The following is a 13,542-nucleotide window of genomic DNA, read 5'->3' as shown; positions in this document are numbered from 1 at the left end:
TGGATGATTTTGTTAGTTGTTTAAAAAAAGCCTCATCCATCTCTTCTTCCTGGTTAGGTGGTCTGTAGTAGACCCCTACCATGATATCACCCTTGTTTTTTTTCACCTTCCTTAGGGCTTAACCCCTTCCTGACCATGCTGTAGCCAGGGGGACAAGAGGTGGCTGGGTTATGACTTTCGCCAGCAGCACCCTGGAGGTGTTAGCTGCCTTTCAACATTGTGCAGGCAATGGGACAAGCTGCTTCCAGCCACAGGGAAGTGCTGGGGTGGGAGGGGAACAGATGAGCTCTACATGGGTTGGGTCATCCCTTCCCCCCCTCCTCTCCTGCAGCTGGAAGCAGCTCCCTTCCCTTCCCTCCTGCACAGTGCCGAAAGGCTGCCACTGGTCATGTTCTGGTGTGAACCCTGGCAGAAATCTGGGGAGGGGGGCACATGACTCTGCATCTCCCCCCACTATGTGTTGTCTTTGGAAGATGCAGCACCAGGTACCAGGAGAGGCGGGTCTGTCCCAGGGCTCAGCAGGCATGGAGGGCAGAAAGAGCCAGGCAGGGAGGGTCAGGTCGGTCGGTCGCTCCCCCATAAGATAGAGGTGTACGGGAGTGTGTGTGTGTGTCACCTCTCCCCATATGAACTCTAAAGCTTTAAAGATAAGAAGGTAAATAACAAGAATACAACTACGCAGTATTTCTTTTTACCAGGGGCTCAGACAACTTGATGTCAGGTTGAACGTTTGTACTGCATAGTTCTGATTGATTGCGATTGAACTCACTTGAATACAAGTAATTTTACCAGGTGTCCTGTATTTAGCATAGGGAAATATGGTCACCCTAATCAAAAGTTCTCAGTGTCACCTGGTATCATTCATGAGACATTCTCCAATCACTTTACACACATACTAAAGTTCTTCACTCTAGTATAAACTAAGATGACAATGACTAGATATATCTATATAAGACTTCATTAAAGTAAGCCTCATCCATGACTTGGAACATATATTCTTAATATCTCTTTTTCTAAACAGTTAACATAATGGCTTCAGCAGCCAAACACCACAGGACATGTCTCATCCCCAGAACTTAACTGACATCCTGCTAAGAAAACCATTATAATTTTCTATTATGTCAGACTTTGTCAGTAGTTTAACTACCACATCTTTACTCATCATACACATTTTGACAGCTTTCCACACCCTTTTTTATCCCACCCTTCGTTTTCTGTTTTGGGCGTGTACACTTTTGGCGTAGTGGCCATTTTGAAAAAAAACTTTTTTTTTCATTACAGGGTGATGTAAACCTGCTTGTGTGTATGTTTTTACACATTAAGGGAAGATTTTCAGAAGCAAACAGGTTTTTACACAGTTTAAATAAAGTTTAGTAAAGAGAGCTGAGGCCCTTTTTAAAATTTACAAAAGAAAGGAAAAAAAGAGAAAAAGAGAAAGGTTTAAAAGAGCAGGCAAGCCTCCCAGCTTGTTACAGAAAGTGAGAGAGAAAGGTTTAAAGCAGCAAAAAAGGAAAAAAGCAGCTCACTCCAAGGGCTGTCCCAGGCAAATGCCAGAAAGTCCCGGGGGCTGGAGGGGGAAGAGATAGCCTCAGGCAAGCCACGCCTCTTGGCTGAGCCAAATCAGAAGAGGTTTTATAAAGCCATTGCCTTGCATAGCTCTGTGCCAGGACCCTGCATTGTGCTAAATCCCTGACGAGTCAGCAGTTTTCAAAAGAGCATAGCCGGCTCCCTGTGTTAGAACTGAAGCTCTATACCTCAGTAACATTTTCTTTAAATAAGGGCTGTTTAGTAGCAATAGAGCTCTTTAAAGTATTGCCAGGGTGCAAAAGCAACCCCAAACTGCTCCAAAGACTAACTTATGTAAAAGAGGTGATAACCCGTTTTACCAGAGATAAGAACCTGCTTTTTTTTTAACAAAGCTTTTAACAAAAAAACTTTTGAAACAGAGCATGGAAGCAGTTTTGCAGCTTTTAAAGGTAAAGGTAAACTCCACATTTTACTTTTAGTGAAATAAGAACGTTTAAGATACATCACTCTCTCCTTTAAAAATAGTGTTTGCTTCTTTTTAAAGTACCAAACAAAGGCTGCTCTACTTGGAAATTGTAAAGGAAGATTTAACATGTGGGGTACAGTGTAAAATCCCCAACTGATGGATTTTACAATAAAAACAATAGAAATGTTAAGAAACAAAAGCCAGAGCTTTGCAACTGCATGAAGTTCGGAGAAGCCTCTGACACAGTTCTCTGAAGAAACAGCCTCACACGCCCACTCAAGCTGACCACACCCTGCTCCTTTTGTGACTTTTTTTAAATTTAAAATTGTTACCTGCTTTCGCTAAAGAAATACACTTTTAAAAGTTGATCGTGTAAAACAGGACAGGGGGGAAAGAGAGCAGTCCTGCATTTTAGGGGAATATTGATAAATCTTTTTTGCTTGAGCAGGGGCAAGCATTTGTTATACAGAAACTTTACAAGGCATTACTTCCCAATAGTCTAAGGAATAATACATAAATAAAATTAACAAAAATGTTGGAGGAATACATTCTTGGAGATATTTTGTAGCAGTATCTGCAAAGCAACAATTACATTTTTTCTTTGTGTTTATTATTACATCCAAGGACCCCTAAAGAATAATTATTTTATTTCATACCTCAGTAATATTGCCTTTAAATAAGGGCTATTTTGTAGAAATAATGCTTTTTAAAGCTTACCCAGGTACAAAAGTAACCCCAAACTGCTCTGAAGACTAATTACTGTAAAAGGAGCTGATAACATTTTTTTTTTTTAACCAAAAATAAGATCCTGCCTTTTTTAAAAAAAAAAAAGCCTTGCTTCAAAGGTAAAATAACCAAAATGAATGATTTAGGACAAGTGAATAAAAAAAATGACATTTGTAAATTATGGAGAAAGAAAAGCCTTTTGCTAGAGCAGTGGTTCCCAAATTTGTTCCGCTCCAGGCCCATGGGAGCTGCTGGAAGCGGCGGCCGGTACGTCCCTCGGCCCATGCTGCTTTCAGCAGCTCCCATTGGCCTGGAGCAGCGAACCCCGGCCACTGGGAGCTGCGATCAGCTGAACCCACAGATGCAGCAGGTAAACAAACCAGCCCGGCCCGCCAGGGGCTTTCCCTGCACGAGCGGCGGAACAAGTTTGGGAACCACTGTACTAAAGAATAGAACTTCAGTGAAGGAAACATCGTTCCTATATAAAGAAATATAATCCCTGCATGCCTCCCCTCTTTTAAAAAAAACTGTTATTGTCTGCAACAAAAGAATTAATTACAGAATTAAAATGTAAAAAGAATGTAAAATATAACATGAAAAAAACAGCATTGATCATTTCTGACTGAGATGTAACATTACAAAAAGTTCTGTCTTAGGGTTGTTTTGTAGCAATAATATAATAATAAATAAAACTGTTTAAGAAACACTATCCTATCCTTTTCCAATTGCATTAACTTGTTTGTAAAGTACCAAACAAAAATAGTTTTACTTATAATATGTAAAGAATGCCCCAGTGTAACATAAAAAATCCTCAGTGGATGGGGTGGACAATACAATTTTATTTAAAGTGAAGGGAGAAATGTCACTATAGATACCCTATTTACATATGTATTTTTTAAAAGAAATTAAAGTTTAAAGAGCAAAAGCCATGTGTCAGCATGAAGATTTGAGCAACTGCATGAAGGAGAGAAATGATGTAATGAAGCAGCGTGTTTCCTCACGCCCTGTCCTACTTTTTAAAAATCTGTTAACTTTGCAGTGAAATAATTTTAATCACAGGATTAAAATGAAATACAATGATTAAAAGCTATACTATCACAATTTTTTTTAAAAAAGTAATGTACATCCTGAAGAAATGCCAAGAACAGAAAATGTCTAAGTCAATTTCCATAACTAAATAATTATCTCTGTGACACTTAAATAAACACTTTCGTAATTTTTGTCTAAATGACTACATAGTAAGAAAAACTGTCAAAATACTTTACAGGAATGTAAACTGTGAAGAAATAAGTTCTCAAGGAACAGCAATATTACACAAAACCCTTCTGTAAAGAAGGGTTTTACAATTAAAAAAAAAACGTAAAAAGACATCATAGCTTTCTAAATGTTTAAAGGAGCTCTTCAAAAAATAGCCTTTGTTTGCTTTTTTAGAGCTTTGCCTAAATGAATTGACAAGAATACCAAACAAACAAGGAAACAAAACTGCTCTATTTGTAAATTGTAAAGGAAGTTGTAAAATGTAGGGTACAGTAGAAAACCCACTATTGATAGGTTTTTATAATTAAAAAAAAAAAAGGAAAATAAATGACAAAGGCCATAATTTTGTGAAGTTCAGAGAAACCTCTGACATGGTTATCTGAAGAAACTGCTCCAAGCCCAACCGCCAGCCTCTCTACCATTCCTCCTTTCCTGACTTTTGGCAATTTAAAACTGATATCATCTTTTGCTAAACATATAATTTTTAATCATATCAAACAATCTTTTAAAAATTTAGCATGTAAAATAGAACATGGGGATTGTCCTGGGTGTTATGGCAAATAGTAGGTAGCCATTTGTTATTAGTTTTCATCCTTTAGCAGGAGCAAGCGTCATGAGGCATTATTTTCCCCTTACTAAATAGATATTCCCTAAAATGCAGGACTGCTAAATAAAACCAAGATTAACAAAAGCAATCTACCTAAACCAACATTTAGGGTGAGAATTTGCTATTTGTAATAAGTTTCTTTAGTATATTAAGTTTAGATTGCATGTTTGTTTTAATTTGCTAAATAATCTACTTGGATCTGTTTGCTAACTCTTATAATCACTTAACATTTATCTTTTGTGGTTAATAAATCTCTTTTTGTTTTCTCTAAAATCAATTGGTGGAATTCATAAGTGGGGGGTGGGCCAAAAAGCTGTGCATATCTTCCTCTACACTGAGGGAGGGATGAATTTCATGAGCTGATGCTGTATAGTCTCTATGCAGTGTGAGATGGTACAATTTTGGGTTTACACTCCAGAGGGGGTGTGCACTTGAGTGCTGGGCAATTCCCATACAGAGCTGATCTCAGCATCTGTGTGTATAGCTGCAGCTGGGTGTGTCCCTACCTGTGTGTGTACTGGTAAAATGCAGTCTGAAGCCTGAGGGAGGGCTTCGCTGGCTTGCCTCAGCACTACAGCGTAAACCCCAGGGGGAACCTGTCACAATGTGAATTGTAAAATCAAAGATATTAGTAGCAATTTGTGCATGGGGAGTGTTTTAAATATCATTGTGATGGGATCCTTTTTTTAGTTCAGGAATATTTAATTCAGGAAGCAGAGCTGATGGACAAAATGAGGCAGAGGACCCAGATAGATCACTGGCTGAAATAATCAAACTGACAGATAAAAGGTTAATGCGGAACACTGAACATCATCTTCGTTCAGCAAATTACAAAATCCTGGTGAGAAAAAAAACCCCTAAATGTTAGGGCACAGTTTGGGAACAAACCTGGGTATATTGTAAAAATAAAATAAAAGCATGTATGCTAAATAAAATGCCAACTGAAAATTACTGTATAAAGCATGTTTATATGGAGCTCCCTGTTGGGGAGGTCCCTGAGTCACACAAATAGATCAACACACAACAACTCGACTGCTCATGCAAAGCTAATCAAAGCACAGCCCCCACCAAGCTCACAGAATTGGCGTTGTTGCTGCACCCTTTAAATAAGCACCACACCCCCAGGGGCAAATCAGTACAGTAAAACATTGTCTGTAAATGATGTCAGTTATGCTCACTGGCCACGCATTCCCATACTGTGCTCTAGCTTTTAGGGTAATATAGCTTTTAATCCTTGTATTTAATTTTACCCCTGTGATTAAAAATTGTTTCACTGCAAAAGTTAACAGATTTTTTAAAAGCAGGACAGGGCGTGAGGAAACATGCTGCTTTGTTACATCATTTCTCTCCTTCATGCAATTGCTCAATCCTTCATGCTGACACATGGCTTTTGTCTTTTTTATTGTCAACCCCCTTCACTGATGATTTTTTGTTACACCCTGGCATTCTTTACAGTTTACAAATTAAACAGTTTTTGTTTGGTACTTTACAAACAAATTCATGCACTTTGACAAGGATAGGGTAGTGTGTCCTAAACATTATTATTTCATTAAGCCTCTCTAAACTAGGAGGAGAGGTAGATACACTGGAGGGTAGGGATAGGATACAGAGGGACCTAGACAAATTAGAGGATTGGACCAAAAGAAATTGGATGAGGTTCAACAAGGACAAGTGCAGAGTCCTGCACTTAGGATGGAAGAATCCCATGCACCGCTACAGACTAGGGACTGAATGGCTAGGCCGCAGTTCTGCAGAAAAGGACCAAGGGGTTACAGTGAACGAGAAGCTGGATATGAGTCAACAGTGTGCCCTTGTTGCTAAGAAGGCTAATAGCATTTTGGGCTGTATAAATAGGGGCATTGCCAGCAGATCGAGGGACATGATCGTTCCCCTCTATTCGACATTGGTGAGGCCTCATCTGGAGTACTGTGTCCAGTTTTGGGTCCCACACTACAAGAAGGATGTGGAAAAACTGGAAAGCGTCCAGCAGAGGGCAACAAAAATGATTAGGGGACTGGAACACATGACTTATGAGGAGAGGCTGAGGGAACTGGGATTATTTAGTCTGCAGAAGAGAAGGCTGAGGGGGGGATTTGATAGCTGCTTTCAACTACCTGAAAGGGGGTTCCAAAGAGGATGGATCTAGACTGTTCTCAGTGGCAGCTGATGACAGAACAAGGAGTAATGGACTAAAGTTGCAACGGGGGAGGTTTAGGTTGGATATTAGCAAAAACTTTTTCACTAGGAGGGTGGTGAAGCACTGGAATGGGTTACCTAGGGAGGTGGTGGAATCTCCTTCCTTTGAGGTTTCAAGGTCAGGCTTGACAAAGTCCTGGCGGGGATGATTTAGCTGGGGATTGGTTCTGCTTTGAGCAGGGGGGTTGGACTAGATGACTGCCTGAAGTCCTTTCCAACCCTGATATTCTATGATTCTATGATTCTCTACAAAACATCTCTGAGACAGAAAAAAGATATATTAGCTCCAGGCTAAACAAATTCCTGGTACCAGGATAAGTTAAATGGCAGCTGCTCCAGCTCAATTAAGACACCTGGGGCCAATTAAGAACTTTCCAGAAGGCAGGGAGAAGGCTAAGTTGATTGGGACACTAAGCCAATCAGGGACTGGCTGAAAGTAGTTAAAAGCCTCCCAGTTAGTCAGGTGGGGGTGGATGTCAGGAGCTGTGGGAGGAAGTTGTGCTGTTGGAGAGGCTGAGTAGTACACACCATATCAGGCACAAGGAAGGAGGCCCTGACGAAAGGGTGAAGTGGAGCTTGAGGAAGTCGGGGCTGCTGTGGGGAAGTAGCCCAAGGAATTGTACGTGTCATGTTTCTAAAAGGTCAGCTACCATAGCTGATACTATTAGGGTCCCTGGGCTGGAGCCTGGAGTAGAGGGTGGGCCTGGGCTCCTCCCTTTTGCCCCCCCCCACAATTAATCACAGAGACTGAGAGACCACAGACACTGTGCAAGGGAGGATAGCTTCTCCTCTCCTCCCTCGTTGGCTTATGACGAAAATGGCTCAGTAGACTGTGACCCTTGTCTCTAGAGAGAGAAGAGTTGCGTGGAGGGTCACAGTGAGCCTCTGAGGCTAGCGAAATCTGCCAGGAAATGCAGGACCCACGGAGACAAGGACAGAGCTTTGTCAAGGGTGGACCCACAGTTTGGGGGCCACTGATTTAAGGTGTGGGTATATAGATGTTTTGTATTAAAAAATAGGACAATACAAAAATGAAGCCACAGAGCTTACGAAATTTCAGTGATTTTTGGAAAGGGAAAAAAATGACATAGATCTATTTTTCTTTGAAAAATGTTAATTAAAACCCCCAGATGCTGTACCTCAACATGTGTGATATTTCTACAGCAGCCAATAGCTCAGACTTACATCCACAGAGGCTGCCCTTTTGTGTAAAATGAATTTCCTTTCTCCCCAATTTGCATCACTTCTTCATGGATAGGCAAAGCAGGTAACTTTGATTAAGGACAACCTGTTTTTGAGCATTGGCCAGATCTAACCCCTTGCTTTTGATAGCGAGGGATTGAGACAAAGTAAGACTACAGGGTAGGGTGACCATATTTCCCTGTGCTGAATACAGGATGCCTGGTAAAATTTCTTGTATTCAAGCGAGTTCAGCTGCAATCAATCAGAACTATGCAGTACAAATGTTCAAATAAACATCAAGTTGACTGATCCCGTCAAAAAGAAATACTGCGTAGTTGGATTCTTTTTATTTATCTTCTTATCTTTAAGGCTGTAGGGTTCACACGAGGAGGGGTGACGAACACACCCCCTACTCCTCCCCCCCGGCCAACACGGGGAGAGGTGTCACACACACACACGCACTCCCATGCACCTCTCTTACACGAGGGGCTGGGGGTGACTAACTGACCCCACCCTCCCTGCCCGGTGCTCTCTGCCCTCCACGCCTAGCTGGACCCACATGACGGACTTGCCTCTCCTGGTGCTTGGCATCACGTCTTCCCGAGGCAACATGTGGGGGGGCACAGAGGGTCACCCCTCTGCCCGCGATTTCTGCCAGGGTTCACACCAGAATGTGGCCAGCAGCAGCTTTTTGGCACTGTGCACGAGGGAAGGGACAGGAGCTTCTTCCAGCCACAGGGGAGGGCCCCCCATGTGGGTAGAAGCAGCTTGTCCCTTCCTGCCTGCCCAGTGTTGAAAGGCAGTGAACACCTCCAGGCTGCGGCTGGCCATCGATATAATCCAGCTGCCTCCTGTCCCCGGGCTGCAGCGCGGGCAGGAAGGGATTAAGACTTAAAGATGCACTGTGCACCAGGGCCCAGGAAACCTGACTGCAGGGGCTTGAAGGAACCTGGCCAGAGAGGTGGCTCAGCAGGGGAGGGTGCCTAGGGAACGGAGCGGCCCCATGGCTCCCTGCGGACAGGAGCCGGGTGGGGTAGGTGAAGAGGGTGCTAAGCCCCTGCTCTGGGGGCTACTGTGGAGTCTGCAGGTTTGGGGCAAGAACAAGCTGGAAATCGCTCCCCCCCAACTCCAGAGCTTAGCTGAGGGGTGGAGAGGCTTCCCCGTGTCAGCGCTGTGCGAGGCTTTGGCTCCTTCTGGCCAGCACCCCGGGCTGGTGAGTCTTGTGCTATCCCAGCCCAGCCAGAAGCAGTGGGGGAAAGGAGCCTTCTGGCCAGGCTGTTGATGAGCTGAGTGCACCAACCAGGGTCTGGTTCTCCGCATAGCGCTGGGAAGATATGGAGGAGCAGCGGGATGGGAGGGAGCCAAAGCAGGGAGAGGACAACAAGAGGGGGAGCATGTAAAGGGCCGAAGGGTGGGCAGCAGAAGCGACAAGTAACCGGCCGCCACCTGCTCGCACTCACCAGCTATCGCAGCTTGCAGCACGCAGCCAGTGCTCGCCAGAAACCGGATGGGGGATGGGGCCCTCCTGGGCAAGAGCCGGCGTGCAACGGGGGTTGTACTGACAGACCAACAGTGAGAGCAGTTGGCACCACACGCTGCATCTTTACCCCACCACCAACCTTGCATAATCAACCCCAATTGTGGGTCATGGGACCCCCACTCACTGCTGGTGGGGGGGCGGGGGGGCTGGCAAGCAGGGATCCAGTAAGCAGCAAGACCCAGCTGTACTGATGTGGGGGTGGAGAGACAGAAAATATGGGACAATTTACCCATTTTTAAGAAAACGTCAGGATACCTGTAGTAGGGCTTAAATATGGGACTGTCCCTTTAAAAACAGGGCATCTGGTCACCCTACCCTAGCTAACTCATCCTGGCCTCAAATGGCAACCTTGAGGATTGCTGTATTCATTTAAATGGAATAAGGGGCCAAAGTGTTAACGTAACACCATCACTATCCAACATTAAACACTGTTAAACAGGGTCAAGGCTTTGACATAGCAACCTCAGCCTTCCTAGTACCATGGCAAACTGTGATAGTCTATACTACTATGGTCACCACTTTTACAAGATTATAACTTTTGTACAAAACATGCCTTGTGAGGTACCATTTGAAAACTCAGTGTGGTGAGCATTATTATCCTGATAAAATGTGTATCAACATTGTATGTAAAGTTGTTTCTACTGTATAACATTGCTTTAATGTGTTCCAGAGTTAGAAAAGTAGGTCCACACCAGTTTTTCAGAGACAAAGACACACTGGTACCCCCAGACAGGTATTAACAAAGTCAAGTGGGCTATCACTTACTTAGGCAGCCATTCTCCAGCAACAGGAAGGTGTGAATAAGTAGTTTACATTGCATTACAGGAACGTTTCAAACCTCACATCCACAATGGACTCCATAATTCAGCAAGGCTGTTTCTGGCACAAGAAACTGAGTTATAAAAAACGGGAGTACTTGTGGCACCTTAGAGACTAACAAATTTATTTGAGCATAAGCTTTTGTGAGCTACAGCTCACTTCATCGGAAGCATTCAGTTATAAAGGGGGAGGAATATACTTGACTTCGCCTCTCCTCCTGTGTCTCTGCTTATGATAACTCTCAAAGAGCTGAACTAAGGGCGTTGTGGTCCTAGGCTGGAAGGGGACCTAGCCTATGAAATTTACAACAGCATATGGTGACAATACCTTTGCTTTTAAAGCCATTCAGCTTGTTAAGTTAGGTATTAGCTTGTGCATTATTCTTTTATTTATTTTTTGTAACTAATGTTGACTTTTTTGCATCATCACTTGGAATCACTTAAATCTCTTTCTCTAGTTAATAAACTTATCTTAGTGTATTTGGATTAAAGCGTGTGGGAAGCTCCAATTAGGATAAGCAAGGCTGGTGCATATATAATTTTCCTTGGATAAAATGACAGACTTTCTCTGAGCTTACATTGTTCAGTAGTGTGCTGGACAGTACATGATGCACATTTCTGAGGGGAAAAAGGCTGGGACTAAAAATTTGCAGGTGTTGCCCTGCCTGTAATTCATGAGTGACTGGTTAGAGTGCTCATGTATTGAACTGGGAGTGACTTTGCATGGTGAAGGCTGTGTGAGCAGGCCAGGAGTGGATGTTCTGGCAGCATAGCAGTGTCAAAGGCACCCTAAGCTAGAGAATTAAGGGGACACAGCTGTTCAACAGTCCAGATTGTACTCTGGGAATGTTAAACAAATATACTGTTAAAAATCCTTTTAACCTTTTATTGAAGACACAGTAAAGGAAAGAAAACAGTTAAAGTATGTGAAATGTAAAGCATTAAATGAGGCCTCCATTTTTAACAGCATCCCTTCAGCTGGGGAGAGATTTTTAAGAAGGAAAACCCCCTTGGTTTGACCGTCTCTTAGATAGTATTCACAGATGGTAATAACAGTCCTTTTGGGGAAAAGAAAAGAAGTTAGTTGAGAGGAGCTGCTGCTGCGAAGGTCCAATCCCGTTTCATCACAGGTGGTGTTTGGGATTCAGCTGGAGCTGGCAGAGGTGGCAATGTCATCTCAGTCCTGGTCAGGACATCTCTCAGGATTAGGATGGAGAAGGCTTGGGGTTCCAGGAGATGGTAGGGATGGCAGCTATAATGGTGAAGCTTGCTTCAGTAACCTCTGTCTGTTCTTCTATATTCTTCCTCCTACCCCAAAGTCTCTTTCTTTAACGACCCACAAAGGGAATGGTGGGTGGAATAGCCCATCCCCTCATTATTTCATTCACCAATTAGGCCTAAGGTCTAATATAACAGTTTGGAGCCATTAATTTCCAGTTCTACATCATCTGTTTTTACCAAGTATGATTTTAACATAGTCCTTGAGTTATATCATTGTGGCCTTTTTTGTTTGGACTAATTTAGTGGCTGTCTGGTTCTTTTGCACATATTTATAATATTATAACATTATTGAAAGCAACTTGACCTGCTTTCCATCAATGGGTATTATACGTTATTGTAACATTTTATGGATTTTCATATACTTTTCACAACTAAGAATCAATGAGGGTAAATTGGCCACCCCAATTATTACAACAGGATCTTAAAGTAGTTTATGTTAAGTACAATTTAATTTTTAATAAAAACAATTTAGAGCTTTTAAAAGAAAATTAAATTCTACTAGGTTTGGGTTGATTCTGTAATAAAATAGTGGAGTTCTCTCCGTAAGGTCCAGTAACAAAAGCCTGAATTCACAGAAGTAGTGATGCATTGTGAAGATCACAATGCCTAACTTTTAAGCACCTAGAAAACCACTGTGCTTCACAAAACGTGAAGTTAGACCTTACACGGCACTTCATAAAAGCCAGCATGCTAGGTGGAGTGCTGCCTAAGATAGACAATGGGAAATGCTGATGACATGGGTGTGTGCTAAGTCCTGCCCGTCTCGGTGATAGGCACCTATGTCTGGGCTGCAAGGAGGCACATCTCTCTGCTTGGGATTCTCCATTAGAAATCCTCTCTTGGTGTTAGGGGCCTATGCAGTTTTAGCAAGAAGCAGGGGAGATGAGGAGCTTCCTCATAACTTTTAGCTCAGTGGTTAGAGTATTCACCTGGGCTGTGGGAGACACTCCTCCCTATGCTTTTCATATCGCCCAACTCCTCCATCTGATGGGGAGAAGGGATTTGAACTGGGATCTGCTTAACTATTGGGCTATGGGATATTCTGATGAGGGACTCCCTCAGTCTCTCTTGTTGAAGCTGTTGCACTCTAGATAAACTAGAGTAATTGGAGACCAGGAGGGACAGTATCCTGGTTCTCCTCCCACTCATCTGAGTGCTCTTATCAGGCAACAGTCACTCACACACATACATGCTCTCCCACTCTTTCTCTGAGTTGTTTGAGCTTACCAGATCAGGCCACAGATGCAACTTAAGTGAGCAAATGCCCATCTTCCCCTGGGCTGTGAATAGCTTTGGGACTTAGGCAGGAGATGGGAGGCAGAAACATCTAGGGAACTTTTACTGCAAAAACTTGGGTGCCAAGTGAGTTCAGGCACCTACAGGATTCAGCGCGAGTTCTGTGCATTGCATTGATGCCTGACTCCTTTTGTGCATTCAGGCTTAAGCGGCCTCCAGAAGTCTAGCTCTAATTACAGTGAAACTAGGTCAGTTACCCCATATGTGTAACAAACAACAAGAGGAAAGGAGAGGAGCAGAGTCACCTATGGTAACAGTTTTCTCCAGTAAAAAAGAGAGGTAGACAAAGCCCAAAGGAACATGTGTCCTACATGAGGAACCAGATTTCTTAGTGTCCAAGACCAAGCTAGCAAGCCTCAGATGTGGGCCTTAACCTTTTGCCTCCATTAAAACTCATGTATCAGTCCCAGAATCTCCTATGTATGAAACTAAGTAAGTAGGATAGCCCTCATCAACTGTAGCTAGAATTTGGTGGCAAGGTGAGATTGTACACTTCCCCCACTCTTTATATAGATGATTATGGGACATCACTCACAACTCAGTCCCATCAATTACAAACAAACATTCAACCTTTCACATAACTCAGCAACTAGAGAAACTTGTACTTTCAAGTATTAGATTCAAATAAACTGAAGGCTGCCTTTGG

This window comes from Dermochelys coriacea, chromosome 3 (assembly GCF_009764565.3).
Source record: "Dermochelys coriacea isolate rDerCor1 chromosome 3, rDerCor1.pri.v4, whole genome shotgun sequence".
Lineage (NCBI taxonomy): Eukaryota > Metazoa > Chordata > Testudines > Dermochelyidae > Dermochelys > Dermochelys coriacea.
Note: the sequence above shows the minus strand (reverse complement) of the source record.